Source organism: Ornithodoros turicata, chromosome 1, assembly GCF_037126465.1.
Source record: "Ornithodoros turicata isolate Travis chromosome 1, ASM3712646v1, whole genome shotgun sequence".
NCBI classification, from domain to species: domain Eukaryota; kingdom Metazoa; phylum Arthropoda; class Arachnida; order Ixodida; family Argasidae; genus Ornithodoros; species Ornithodoros turicata.
This window is the reverse complement of record NC_088201.1, coordinates 75,055,725-75,070,219: the sequence shown is the minus strand read 5'-3', so window position 1 is coordinate 75,070,219 and position 14,495 is coordinate 75,055,725. Positions and strand designations below refer to the sequence as shown.

At 47.0% G+C, this 14,495-nt stretch overlaps 1 protein-coding gene across 2 annotated transcripts in view; it reads left to right on the top strand.

The window, feature by feature from the left end:
• LOC135378401 (very long chain fatty acid elongase 7-like) overlaps window positions 1-14,495 on the top strand; it is a 211,751-nt gene that overhangs the window by 166,378 nt on the left and 30,878 nt on the right. The window contains exon 1 of one of the 2 annotated variants that reach the window (XM_064611436.1): window positions 4,594-4,625. The exons of the other annotated variant lie outside the window; for it this stretch is intronic. The gene's annotated coding sequence lies outside the window, so the exon portion shown is untranslated. Of the gene's footprint in view, window positions 1-4,593; window positions 4,626-14,495 lie in introns of those variants that run through there. 2 annotated transcript variants of the gene reach the window in all.

Below are 14,495 nucleotides of genomic sequence, written 5' to 3'. Positions count from 1 at the left end.
TGGGATTTTCTCAAGTCGTCTATTGGAGTATCTACAACTACACACAGCTAATCGAACCCACTCACAACTCCAGGGACGACTTCAGGTCGTTGTCATATGCCTTGACTTCTGCAAATAATTCGACAAGATACTATCTCCGTATCTTCATCTTCGTAACAGCACCTGCACCTGATGACGATTATGTTAGATTCCTCCAGGGATCCGTATTGTTTTTTTTTTAAATTCCGAGTTAGCGCCGTGAAGCAACTGTGGCAATGAACGGCGTACAGACGTGGACAGATGGAGAGAGGACAGCAGGAAGGAGTGGGCGACAGGGGGTTAGTATGCGTCCTGGGCCGACTTCAGGGGGAACTGTGCCGACATTCGTCTGGAAAGTCTTCGGAAAACCCAGGGAAAACCGCAGACAGCACAGCCGGTGGCAGGATTCGAACCCGTGTCTTCTCCCAGTCTCGCCGTGGAAAGCGATCATCCTGACCACGGGAGCTGGATCCGTATTGAGATATTAATAATATTGTATCTCGTGTGAACCGTCCTGTGATGGTGAAGTTTTTCCAGGACGATGTATTTCCCCGTTACAGATGTAACTGATCATTGATCAAATAACACTTGCTGGATATTTAGAGAAAATTTCGCAATTGTGTGACGATTGAGAAATGCATATTAACTGCCAGAAAACTGCCGATTTTCATTCACATCTAACAACAACAGCAACAAAATCTACAATACAGTTTGATTCAAGCCTAGAAATTAATCGGGGTTGACTCAATTAGATATTTGAGTATTAATGTAACACCTATTTTGAAGTGGGACAAAGATATAGGAAGGCTAGGAACCTACTCAAAGGGAGTTGAGTTCGACAAATGTAAAACTAACCGCATATAATACAATAGCCCGCCCTCTATTGGAATATGGTAATATTACGGGGCACTTCACAAAGAAGGTAACGACCCAAATAGAACAGGTTCAGAGGTTAGCAGCCCGTTTCATAATGTCCGACTTCAAGCGAACTGGCTTTGTATCTATATGTTAAAACCCGCTCAGCGGGTCCTTAACGTATAGACAATAACAAAATTAAAAAACAGCAACAACAAAAAAGTCCAATAAGCAGACGTATATCAACTAAATATGACGTTCTTTCCGTTATATGATAATAAGCTAAAACTCACTAGAAAACGATATTTCGAATCTTTCTCGTCACGATCCTTGCGAGCAGGCCAGAGTAAGGCTATGAAGCAAGGGTATTTAAATACTTTCCGCACAGAATCACAATTTGGAATGCATTACGTAAACGCATTAGTCGTTGCGCAAAATGTTTAGACTTTCATTGACGTTTTGAGTACTATTGACCTAGCCTAATGCTGAGGCAGTTTTGCATCGGGGTCATATTATTGGTATATTCTGGTTTGCCATTTCTGCTACTTTTACTGTGAGGGTGGCAGTGCTGTCTATAACCCCCGTGTAACGGTTCGACTAGGGGGCTAACAGAATGGAAAATAAATAAGTAACGCTGCTGATACCACGGTCGTAACAAGGCGCGTTTTGTAAGGCATCCATAATAAAAAATTGTGTATCATTGAGTTGTGCTTGTCCATCGATCGAGTCCCGCAAAAAGATCCATAGTGCTCCATTGTGTATAGCCATAAGTGCTTCCGGACTTACGAGGAACTCAACGAGGCCATTTAACGTGCATTCAGAGTTCAAATTGCTCACCATTTTATTTTATTTTTTTTGTTCTCCATAAATACGTGCTAGTCGCGGACGGCGTAGCTCTTTTTTGATGACAAGCAAGGCTTGACGGAAGATAGATAGCGTGCGCATTTTCATTTTATCGTAGCGAAACGACATTTAAAAAAAAAAATCTAGTATAATGTAACGTACAATTGGGATCAAAAGAAATGTCAAGCACTATCATAAATCGATTTCGAATATCCTGTGGCAGCTTTGTCCCTTATTCTTGCGGATTCGTCGTAAGGGAAAGTTGACCGTATTAAAGTTTCCGCCGGAAATTGTCGTCAAGTACGGAAGGAATTGTTGAGGGAAAAGAGAAGGATTTCGGAGAAAGCAGCGAGACTTCCTTTTAGAACAGCCAGGTGAGTGGACGAGATGTTGCGTAGGTTTCGGGAAACACGCAATATACTCCATGCTGACACGAGCCTGACCATGGGCTACACGGACATACACATTGAGGCTAATACCAAATATATATGGAGAGAGAAAAGAAAACGGTTAGACCTGATTCATCATGGATTTCGTCCAGCCTGCGTTTACGCAATTTTATCCTCCTACTCGTTGGTTTATGCCGCGTGGCAGCCTCCCCTTGGAGGGGAGCTTTATTATTCCGTCGGGGCCGAATGAACGGCGGAACGAATTTGGTGCCTGCGCAAGTTGCAATCTTCCCAAAGAAGAACATCCGTTATACGTTCTCATAGGTGTTTCACAATATACAGGAAGCGTATACTGATTAGGTTCTTATATGTTTCGTAACAAGCACGCTGCCATCTTTGGACCTGGGTATCGCGAAGAAAAAGCTCCTCCGCTGCGCTACAAGGAACCTGAAAGATGCGCTGTTATTTGATTGTCATGAAGAGTAACACCCCGTCACGACTTCCGGAGTCGCGAGAAATGCACTTCTTCCGGGGTCACGTACAACGTTCCGTACAACCTCGAAAATCAAAAACAAAACATTATGCTTTGAAAGACGTTTACGTTATGCTATTATGCTCACCACGGAAAATGGTTTCAAAAGATACTAATAGAATATTTAGGAAGCAAGGAAGCTGGTGATATAGATCCATACTACAGAAAAATGAGGGACACAGAAAAATGAGGGACAAACACAACGAAGTCTCAAATCGATTGCGACTTCGTCGTGTTTGGCCCTCTTTTTCTGTGCGTTCCTCGTCTAGGGGGTTTGTTGAACATGGTTCCGAAACAGTTCATCCAGTGGTGCGCGTCATCCGCTTTTGCCAAAAATCGTACGGGATCCTCGAAACTGTCCGCAGAACGTGCTTATGTCATTATAAAGTGAAAACCATAAGGTGTCTCACATACATAAAAGACCGCCAGCAGATTCACACGGATAAAAGTACAGGTTAAAAAAACGTGCACAGTTGATTTTTTTTCCTCGAAATTTACTCACATTTGTGTGACCACAAATGATTGGTGGCACCGCAACGGACGCTTTATTGGTGTCTTCTCCTATTCTTCACTCTAGATGTTTATGACACTGATACAAAATATCATCTGTATTGGAATGTATGCGCACAGTGTTTCCCACTTAACTGATCCGGCCCCCTGTGAGGCGCTTTCGTATTCTCTCAACCGAAGCGCATGTAATTTCACACTTTCAGCCGCGCTGGTATAGAATATTGGTCCAAAGCGATGCAGTTTCTGATAGCAACGGTATAAAAACCGCCGAAACCGTCCTATTCACGTTCTTCTTTGTCAAGGAACTTAACCACGTCACGCACAGTATGGGATTTTCCAGACGAGTGTCGGCACATTTCCCCTGAAGTCGACCCAGGACGCACACTAACGTCCCTGTACCCCACTTTTTGCTGATGTCCTCTCTCCATGTGTCCACGTCTGTATGCCGCTCATAGCCACAGTTGCCTCGCGGCTCTAACACGGAACTAAAAGAAGAAAAAAAAAACGTACACTGGAGAGCACGCAACAGAATAATTGAATGCGCTTTCCTTATCGTTCTTACTGCATCTGCTTTGATCAAAGCAGACGACCGTGACGAATGTACACTTTCACTTGCCGTAAGCGTACGACAAAGTCAGTGGAACGTGAACGTGTTCAATTCCCTCGATCAAAAAAAAAGAAAATGAAAAAGTGTTTCCCGCAGGCCGTACCAGTCTTTTCTTTTTCCTTTCTTTGGTCGGATTGTGGAAACAATAACGTACGGGCTACAGGCACTTCCGTTCTTCAGGGAGCCGTACCTGGTTTTGGTTGCACGAATACGTTCCAGAAGGCATGGCCTCTTCCCCTTCACTTTTGTACCTTAGGGGTGCAGGTACAGACTCTCCAGGAGCAAACTATGAAAGCAAACGTAATGAAAATGAGTTTGGAGAGCCGGCTTTTCCTGTTAACGAGGGGGAGTTAATTGACGCCTGTCTTCAACAACGATTGAGACAACTGATGTTCTGAGGCTGGAACACATAGAAAGGACAAATACATACGATCGATCCTGTCGTATGAATGTGTGTATGAGTGAGTAAAATGTAAGAGTGAAAGGGGGATGAGTGAGAGAGTGGTTGGTTTGTCCCTTCAGATGACGCGCCCTTGGAAGTCGCTGGGGAGGTGTGTTAGCTTAGCTCAATTGGTAGAGCCCTGGATCGGTAATCCAGAACATGTGGGTTAGAGTCCTACAGCTGACTAACCTTTTCAATGAGTTCCATCTTTCATCTTTATCAACACTGCTTTCCTAGCGGGTTAATGACTAAGGTGTCGACGCATAGCACCTACGACGCATTTCCTAGGCTGTCAGAACACATGAGTGAAGGGTCGTCGGAGGAGTTTCCTCCTCACTCAGCGGAGGAGGAAGAGGAAACGTCCGCATCAGAAGATCGTCTGCGAAACTTTCACTGGACACAACGTCTGATTGACGGCGCAGCAAACAAGTGAGTACTCTGCTGTATTTTATTTCCGTGCAACTCTACACTTTTGAAGCTTTTTTACTTCATAAACGGATATATTAATTGTTTCGTTTGTCACCCGATAAAGCACTTGTTTTTTATTCTGTTTATAATATAAGGTGTTCAGGAGAGAGTTGAATAAAAGTACTTCCTGCGACAGACCTTGTGACACAAGCACTACCGCGGAAGATGGCCATCAATATTTGTTTTCTTTTTTGCCCAGCGGATATGTCCAAGTGCACATTGGATCTGTTGTTCGACAAAACTTTTATTCGGTGACACCTGGAAAGTAGGACGCGTCGATCTAAATCCGTCCCGTGCGGGCATACGCAATAGATAACACCCTACATCGCTTTTTACATCGACCACCACACTCGTGTGTCTTGAAAAGCTTGAACGCAGGATGTCAATATTCGGAGTGTTCGCACCCTGGTAATAGCGATAGTTAGTGTAGACCGCCGATAAAGTGGTTGTTGACTTACCGTACCTACCGGAACCATTGACAGATACAGCGCGTCTCATAATCTTATCTGTTCATAGGGTGCGGTAGACGCGCTAGCCTGCCGAACTACCGGCAGCGGTCTACTAGCACAAACCAATGTCTTTGCCGCGCACAACTGGCATGAGTAGGGTTTCCGAGGAATCCGCGGTTGGTTCAAAACCGGACAGCTTCCAAGAGATTTATTACATTCATTGTTCACGATAAGTTTTCTGGTGCGCTATATAAAATCAGCGGTCGGAATTGAAGTTTATGGTGAAAGTCTTGTGATAAAGGATATCTCCATTCATGTGACGGAACCCTCTGGAAGGGAGCTGGGCCATTCCACGCCAAATGATCCAGAGGTGCCGCTCGACCCCCCCCCCCCCCCCTAGAATATTGTGTGAATTTTTTTTGTGGTTTCTTATGACTCCGAAAGCAGCCGCACATTGATCTGTTCTAATGGAATTGAAATTTATGTTGTGCAGAGCCCCTCATAGATGCAGTGCTTGGCGAAAACCTATGTCGTTTTAAGCAGGCATTACGGCCCACGTAAGGCACGGAGCATGTTAGAAAGCGTCTTATTTGATAGGGGAGAGTTCATTTTACCGTATATAAGCAGTTTTCACCATCGCACTCGACGGGCTCGACGCTTGTGGCATGCACGAAATTTGCTAAGTTTGTGCAAGTTCACGATTTCTTTGCAATATAAAATTCTGGAATTTCTTCCTGAAACGTTTTTGTCGAATAGCCCCCATGTTGTACTTTAAGCACAAAAAATCCATCCCCGCGGGTGCACTGTATGCCGCAGTAAAAAATCGGGAAGTTATGAAAATTCGACAAAACTTGCACATTTTTGATCGAAACATTCGGTGTGAGGAGGTCGGTATAGAAGCGTGATCAAGGTGCCATTCGATGCACCGTCTTCCTAACAAGACGTAGCAAAAAAATCTAAGAGGTACTTTTTGTTAAACTCAAATAATATTTTTTTTAATAGACCTCTACCTCTTTGTAAACAAATGACGTCATAGTGTTCGACAGCGCCACGAATTTGGTAGAGTTGAACTGCGTTCAAAGCTAGTGGCGAACAAGGTCGCGGCCGAAAGCCACGGTCTTGAGGGGATTACGATGGTCTCTGAAAAGGACGCGACCTTCGGTCCTGCTTTTCTTTCAATAGGAGGCAGGGAACAATTGCCCATTCGTGGAACCCAGCTCTCCCCTTCCGATCCGTTTCAGTTTCGGTTTGTCTACCAACGATGACGTTTGTCGGGTAGAGGTTTATTGAGGCTAACTTCGCAAACGTGTATGCGCGCTGCCGCACATCGTAGCGAAGGAACAACGGAGCGGGTCACTCACAAACATAGCTGGGCGAACTCACTCATGAGGGCCCTCATGAGTGCCCCTCACCCTCACCTCACACCTTCGAGGTGAGGGCGAGTGAGGGCAAGCCCGCGATCACGCCATCCGTGAGTGCACTCATGAGGTTCTTACCCTCATGAGGTCTCCTGTGAGTGCACTCATGAGGTCTTACCCTCACGAAGTCTCCTGTGAGTGCACTCATGAGGTCTGAGGGGCACCAGGTCTGTGTGAGTGAAGTCACTGGTGAGGCCTGAGGGGTGTGAGGTCAGCGTGAGTGCATTCAGAAATGAGCTTAAATGACGCTTACGAGACGTGGGCAAATTATGAAGGCACTAGTGGTATGGTTCCAGCGATCCAGCTACCGGCAGGGTGCACTTTAAAGGGCTGGTGTTCCCATTTTTAGCAATTTCGTCTACGTCGCGCTGGGAACACAGCCAAGCGTCCTGAACTGATGGATTAGTTGGTGATATGGTTCCAGCGACCCAACTACACGCGGTGTACACTTTAAAGGGCTGATGTGCCCGCTTTAAAGAATTTCGTCTGCGTCGCGCTGGAAACAGAGCCAAGCGTCCTGAGCTGACGGATTAGTTGGTGATATGGTTCCATCGACCCACGTACACGCAGTGTGCACTTTAAAGGGCTGGTCTGCCCGTTTTTAGCAGTTTCGTATATGTCGCGCTGGAAACAGAGCAAAGCGTCTTGGCTGACTGATTACTTGGTGACGTGGTTCCAGCGACCACTACACGCAGTGTGCACTTTAAAGGGCTGGTGTGCCCGTTTTTAGCAATTTCGTCTATGCCGCGCTGGGAACACAGCAAAGCGTCTTGGCTGACTGATTACTTGGTGACGTGGTTCCAGCCACCCAATTGTACCGGCAGGGTGCACTTTAAAGGGCTGGTGTGCCCGTTTTTAGCAATTTCGTCTACGTCGCTCTGGGAACATAGCCACGCGTCCTGAGCTGACTAATTACTTGGTGATATGGTTCCAGCGACCCAACTACAGGCAGGGCGCACTTTAAAGGACTCGTGTGCACGTTTTTAGCAATTTCGTCTATATCGCGCTGGGAACACAGCAAAGCGTCCTGATTTGACTGATGACTTGGTGATATGGGTCCAGTGACCCAACTACAGGCAGGGTGCACTTTAAAGGGCTGGTGTGCATGTTTTTACCAATTTCGTCTATGTCGCGTCGTCTATGTCGTCTATGTCGCGACTTTGTTCTGTTCCCAGCGCGATGTACGCGAAATTGCTAAAAACGGGCGCACCAGCCCTTTAAAGTGCACCCTGCCTCTAGATGGGTCGCTGGAACCATATCGCCAAGTAATCAGTCAGCTCAGGACGCTTTGCTGTGTTCCCAGCGCGACACAGACTAAATTTATAAAAACGTGCACACCAGCCCTTTAAAGTGCACCCTGTCGGTAGCTCGGTTACTGGAACCATATCACCAAGTAATCAGTCAGCTCAGGACGCTTTGTTGTGTTCCCAGCGCGACATAGACTAAATTTGTAAAAACGTGCACACCAGCCCTTTAAAGTGCATCCTGCCTCTAGATGGGTCGCTGGAACCATATCGCCAAGTAATCAGTTAGCTCAGGAGGCTTTGCTGTGTTCCCAGTGCGACGTAGACGAAATTGCTAAAAACGGGCACACCAGCCCTTCAAAGTGCACCCTGCACCCGTCTGGTATGCGTCATTTGACCTCATTTCTGAATGCCCTCATACTGACCTCACACACCTCAGGCCTCACCAGTGACTTCATTCACAGAGACTTGGCGCCCCTGAGACCTCATGAGTGCACTCACAGGAGGTCTCATGAGCATTGCTGGGCGAACTCACTCATGAGGGCCTTCATGAGTGCCCCTCACCCTCACCTCACGCCTTTGAGGTGAGGGTGAGTGAGGGCAAGCCCGCGATCTGGCCATCCGTGAGTGCACTCATGAGGTTCTTAACCCTCATGAGGTCTCCTGTGAGTGCACTCATGAGGTTTTGCCCCTCATGAGACCTCCTGTGAGTGCACTCATGAGGTCTGAGGGGCGCCAGGTCTGTGTGAGTGAAGTCACTGGTGAGGCCTGAGGGGTGTGAGGTCAGTATGAGTGCATTCAGAAATGAGGTCAAATGACGCTTACGAGACGTGGGCAAATTATGAAGGCACTAGTGATATGGTTCCAGCTACCGGCAGGGTGCACTTTAAAGGGCTGGAGTTCCCGTTTTTAGCAATTTCCTCTATGTCGCGCTGGGAACACATCCAAGCGTCCTGAGCTGACGGATTAGTCGGTGATATGGTTCCAGAGACCCAACTACACGCAGTGTGCACTTTAAAGGGCTGGTGTGCCCGTTTTTCGCAATTTCTTCTACGTCGCGCTGCAAACACAGCCAAGCGTCCTGAACTGACGGATTAGTTGGTGATATGGTTCCAGTGATCCATCTACCGGCAGGGTGCACTTTAAAGGGCTGGTGTGCCCCTTTTTAGCAATTTCGTCGCAAATTTTTAGCAATTTCGTCAATTTCGTTCCCAGCGCGACGTAGACGAAATTGCTAAATACGTGCACACCAGCCCCTTAAAGTCACACAGCCGGTGGTTGTGTCGCTGGAACCATATCATCAATGCCTTCATAGTTAATTTGCACACGTCTGGTATGCGTCATTTGACCTCATTTCTGAATGCCCTCATACTGACCACACACACTTCAGGCCTCACCAGTGACTTCACTCACAGAGACCTGGCGCCCCTCAGACCTCATGAGTGCACTCACAGGAGACCTTATGAGGGTAAGGCCCTCATGGATGAGGGCTTTCGTTTCTGAGTACTGTGAGGGTGAGGGCGAGTGAGGGCCTGTGCTCGTGAGGGCGGTAAGGTGAGGGCGAGTGAGGGCATGAGCCCGTGAGGGCCGTGAGGGTGAGGGCGAGTGAGCGCATGTGCTCATGAGGGCGGTGAGGGTGAGGGCGAGTGAGGGCATGAGCCCGTGAGGGCTGTGAGGGTGAGGGCGAGTGAGGTTTCACCAAAATGCCCACCTATGCTCATGAGGGGCACAACCTCATGAGTGCACTCACAGGAGACCTTATGAGGGTAAGACCCTCAGGGCTTGCGTTTGTGAGTGCCGTGAGGGTGAGGGCGGTGAGGGTGAGGGCGATTGAGGGCATGTGTCTGTGAGGGCCGTAAGGGTGAGGGCGAGTGAGGACATGTGCCCGTGAGGGCCGTGAAGGTGAGGGCGAGTAAGGGCATGTGCCCATGAGGGCCGTGAGGGTGAGGGCGAGTGAGGGCCTGTGCTCGTGAGGGCGAGTGAGGGCATGAGCCCGTGAAGGCCGTGAGGGTGAGGGCGAGTGAGGGCATGAGCCCGTGAGGGCGGTGAGGGTGAGGGCGAGTGAGGGCATGAGCCCGTGAGGGCCGTGAGGGTGAGGGCGAGTGAGGTTTCACCAAAATGCCCACCTATGCTCACAAACCACTAGATGGAAAGAAAACACTAGGCACTCGCATTATTCAAGAGCAAATAACGATTGCAAACACGTGTTTCCCTCCTTCGAGACGCGACGGTTGTGCAGTGCAGGTTAAGCTGGACATCTTGCGCACCAACGAAACTTTTAGCCAGCTCGCGGTGCTGGTAAGTGATACGTAGATAAGGAAAGACACGGAGATAGGAGCCCATTCAGGCTTTATGGTACCATATGGTTGATTTTTGGTCGTGTGGCATCCGTCAGTCTAGTCGTTGACATGAGTAGAGTAATAACGACATGAACAGTGATCAACTATTGCCTGCACCCCGAACACAAGCGGAGAATGCTTTCACCAGTAAGTTCCTGGGATGTGCCATTGTTCCTTTCATTTTTGTGCGCGTGTGTGTTAACTCATTCCAGTATTTGCTGTCGACCAGTAATTGTTGACCAGTAATTAAATACCATGCACAAACATTTGTCATCTATATGTTGTGAAACACAAAGGACGTATTGTAAGACATTATTACCAAGCATGGAAGTTGGAAGGGCTGTTTGTGTTTTCTTGTGTGCCATTTTTCCAACTTCGAAGCCAATGTGTACAAAACCAAAGTTGTCGAAAAAGGTTGGGCCACTGTCTGACACGGAACAGAAGGCTTGAGGGGCAGCTCATCCAGGATGAATACTATAAAATAAAACAAATATATGGTTTTTAAATATATAATTAAAGAATATCTATTGCTGTCACGGCTGTGCGACAGATAGGCTAAGGTGGGGCAAGATCAAACACGAGGCAAGACGCGACATTTCTTGCTCGGCACTGCCTGTCTCGGAACGCTTCGCTCCACGCGCTTGACACTTTACTCATAGGTGACTCTACATGTTCGCTTTATTTCATGTGAGAATTATCCGGATTGGTGAAGAGAGAGAAAGAAAAATCGGTTACTTCTGCCTGGAATATAAACACCCGCCAAAAAGGCGCGATTTTCTGTAGTCCTTTTTCTTGTCATCTGTGCAGCAGCGTTACGCAGGCTCATTCTGTCAATGTAAATTCACATCCTTTTTCTTTATTCATCCATCTGGATATATGCAAAACATGGGCACTCTTGGTTATCCGGTGTTGATAATATGCACGGGGCAAGACGCGACAATTCAATGTAATTTAAATTTAATGCACTTTAAATTTAACGTAATTTAGAAACTGGTAAGTCAACTATTAGATGACTTTATGCTTGTTCCTCAGAGATTTGTTTTTTGCATATTGCCTAGGATTTTCCAGCGAATTTTCCTGTTTCATAGGATATTTCCCAGCAAAGCAGAGGTGCACGCAAAAGCGAGCGACCAGCGACACATCAGACCGGCGGTGCCTTGTTTGCAAAGGACGGTGGAGCAAAATAGCTTCGGGTTCTGTGTGTTTCTTTTGCACATCACGTGAGCAGTGGGCTCGGGGGCGGGGGTTGTGTAGGGGCCCACAGGCTTCGCTTTGTCTGCTTGGATTACAAAAATAAATGTGTGTAGTTCATTACCACGGCGTGTCTCATCTTGCACCAACCCTCGGGGCATGATGAGACAATCTGCATTTTTTTAATTGCTTGCTTTGTGTTAATTCTAGACCAGCTATGTCCGTTCTGCACTCGCAGGTCAGAAGCTCTAGACCAGTGTTTCCCAAAGTGTGGTCCGCGGACCCCTGGGGGTCCGCGAGAATGTTCGTGGGGGTCCGCGACCGTCTCTCACATTTCAGTGAGGATTTTCTTCCCCACAAACACGCGCTCGTACATGCTGCCCGATTTCCAAGCACCCAGAACTTCCAAAATTGCTACAAGCATGCTTCAACGGCTAGCTTCTAATTTCCTGATAGAAAAGTCCTGCAATGCACGTTTGTCCACGTCATACACATACAAACAAGAAGAAGAATCCAGTCCGGAATCGTTTCTGAAGCTGTATCGAAAGCACGCAGCAGCTGACGAGGTTGCTGGTTATGCACTGGCTGTGACGGTGTGTGTGTGTGTATGGGGGGGGGGGGGTCCGTGAATTCGTTCTCATCGCTTCCGGCGGTCCGTCACCGCCAAAAGTTTGGGAAACACTGCTCTAGACCCCTGTCTATGGCTAGTTTTTTTTTTCTTTTTCAAAAACATGAAAAATGAAAATTTTACGTTCAATTGCAAATTTCTGTCTCGTCTTGCCCACCGTACCCTAAATACTCTACTTTAATGTTTTGTTTTCAGAGAGAAGCTATATAGCGTCTAGTCACAATTAACTATGAATACGATTTAATTGCTCGAACAGTGATGATAAACGTGTTGTGTACATACCGTCTCCTGATGTAGTTTTTGGTATCATGTGCTTCAGAAGAGGACGTACACTATAGTACCACTTGTGGATGCCGCTCCTCCTGCTTTCTAAAATGTGAGGCTGCACAAGGTAAACTCAGGAGCTGGCACATGCATCCTGCAACTCATGAGATGTTATTCCTCATTAATGAAACCGTCCCCATACATATAGAAGAGATTGCTATTGTACATACCATTTTGAACAGATTCCATGCTGCTTGACAATTGTCAAGCAGCATGGAATCTGTGACAGCCTGTGACAGAAATCCAGTATTTAAGACGTGTCTAAAATGGTCAAGAGATAAACTGATGTTCTGAGGCTGGAACAACATAGAAGGGACAGATACAAACAAAGCCTCAAATTGCCTAAGAAATCAACGATGAAATATGAAAGTCACTGAAAAGGTTAGCCAGCTGTAGGGATCGAACCCACATCTTCTGGATAAAATGGTCGTTTGCACAGCCTTTCTAAGCACAAACTTTACATCAGTCATGTGAGGACCTATTTAATAGTCCAGCTTGAATAGACTACAAAGAACGAAAGAAGGACGCGCTGTTCCTTTATAAAGTGTACTGAATGGGTTATGAACGTGCTTAGACGAATGTAAGCTGCTACGAAGACCATCAAGAGAACAGATGGCGTATGTTCCAGCACCGTTTTAGTTTTCTCGCCGGTTCTCTGCTGTACACTTTTGCCGGCTGCCGCGAATGCTAGATAGAATTTTGGTTGGAAGCGGACATGCGGATATTTTATTTTCTTCGGTACCATTCCAGGCGAAACAGAAGGAAACAATTACCTCGTCACAGGGCATGTGGAGGATTCCCGCTTGTTCACGGAAGCAAAGTGGGCACAGCATCAGGATAGCCGCATTCTTTTTGGGGCTACCTCAAGGCGGAATTGCAAAACGTCCGTCTCCAGATAGGTGTCGTCAAAGAGGTGTGAGGAACAGACGTGCAGAACATATGCCTTTCTTCCTTCACACCAGGATATCACTTAGCTGTTGTTGCTTCCCATTTTCGTTTTGTGTCACGCTGCGGGTGAAGCGGTAATTATGGGTAAGCCCTAGACATGAACATGCAGCCAGGAACATGAACACCGAGTTCGTACGCTCCTCGAAATGCCGCATCTCACTAGTTTGCAAAACTTAGCGAATTCGCGAAGAAATAAGCGCAATGCGTTCGTATTGACGACACGGAGTCGAAGCAGACGGTCTCGAGACAATCGTCAGTGGAGTGCAGCTGTAGCTTCCACAGTTTCGCCAAGAAAACCACCGCCCCCCTTGACCACGTGATCATCCGTAACGAATCACGACAAAGTAGCCGGAAAACGGCGCCAAAAAGCGCGCGCTGGCTGATCGAACTGCGCATGTGCGCTGCGTGCCCTCTCCATACCCTCGAAATTCGAGTGTATTCGAGGCTCGAATACACTCGAATTCCCCCCCCCCCCCCTGTTCCGAGCGCTTCGCCAGGCCATCTGCTAATATTATCGGGAAGCAGAAAATGAAAATTCAGAAGGCGAAGGAATTCACATGTACAAATTTATTGACACGGTAAACATATAAACAAGAAGCTACATTTGAGTGCAAATAAATCTACAGGATTATTGCAGAATACTGCAGAATAAGTAAAGAATAAATAGAGCCGAGCAACAGAAAGCGTGACTATCATATTACACAATCCTTAAGGGAACCTATTCGGTTTGGCGAATGTAGATATTATTATACACATATATAGCACGTGATGAGTCGCAGAAGCCATTCGCTTCATCCCAGTACAACTGTAGAATTTTCAGGTGACAGGGGCCACATGTTCGCGAATCGCAGGGCCACGAACAGTTTTCGGCGTCTGAATGAAAAAAAAAAAAAGAAAAAGGAACCTGTTAATGATATGGTAAACCCGAGCACAGGCAACGTTAATTAGCTGAATGCGCTATGTAAGACATGCTATCGTTACGCGCCTAATGTCGACTAATGACAAAATTCGACGAGCCCGGCGTACGCGATGCACGCTGTTTTCCTTTTCATGTACACCAGTGTATTAAACATCAGACACATTCAAATAGCGGAACAAAACGCAACAAGTAACGCCACGCAGAATCATCAACCAGATCATGACTGATAACCGGCAGAAAGTGATGTAATACGGGACAAGGCGTACCTCCATGCACACAGTTAGGCGACAGTATTAAGCGTCTGATCACTGACATGCACCATACGTTTGTGTGCTTACCTTTCATTCAGGCGTTCGCCCATGCCTCGAACA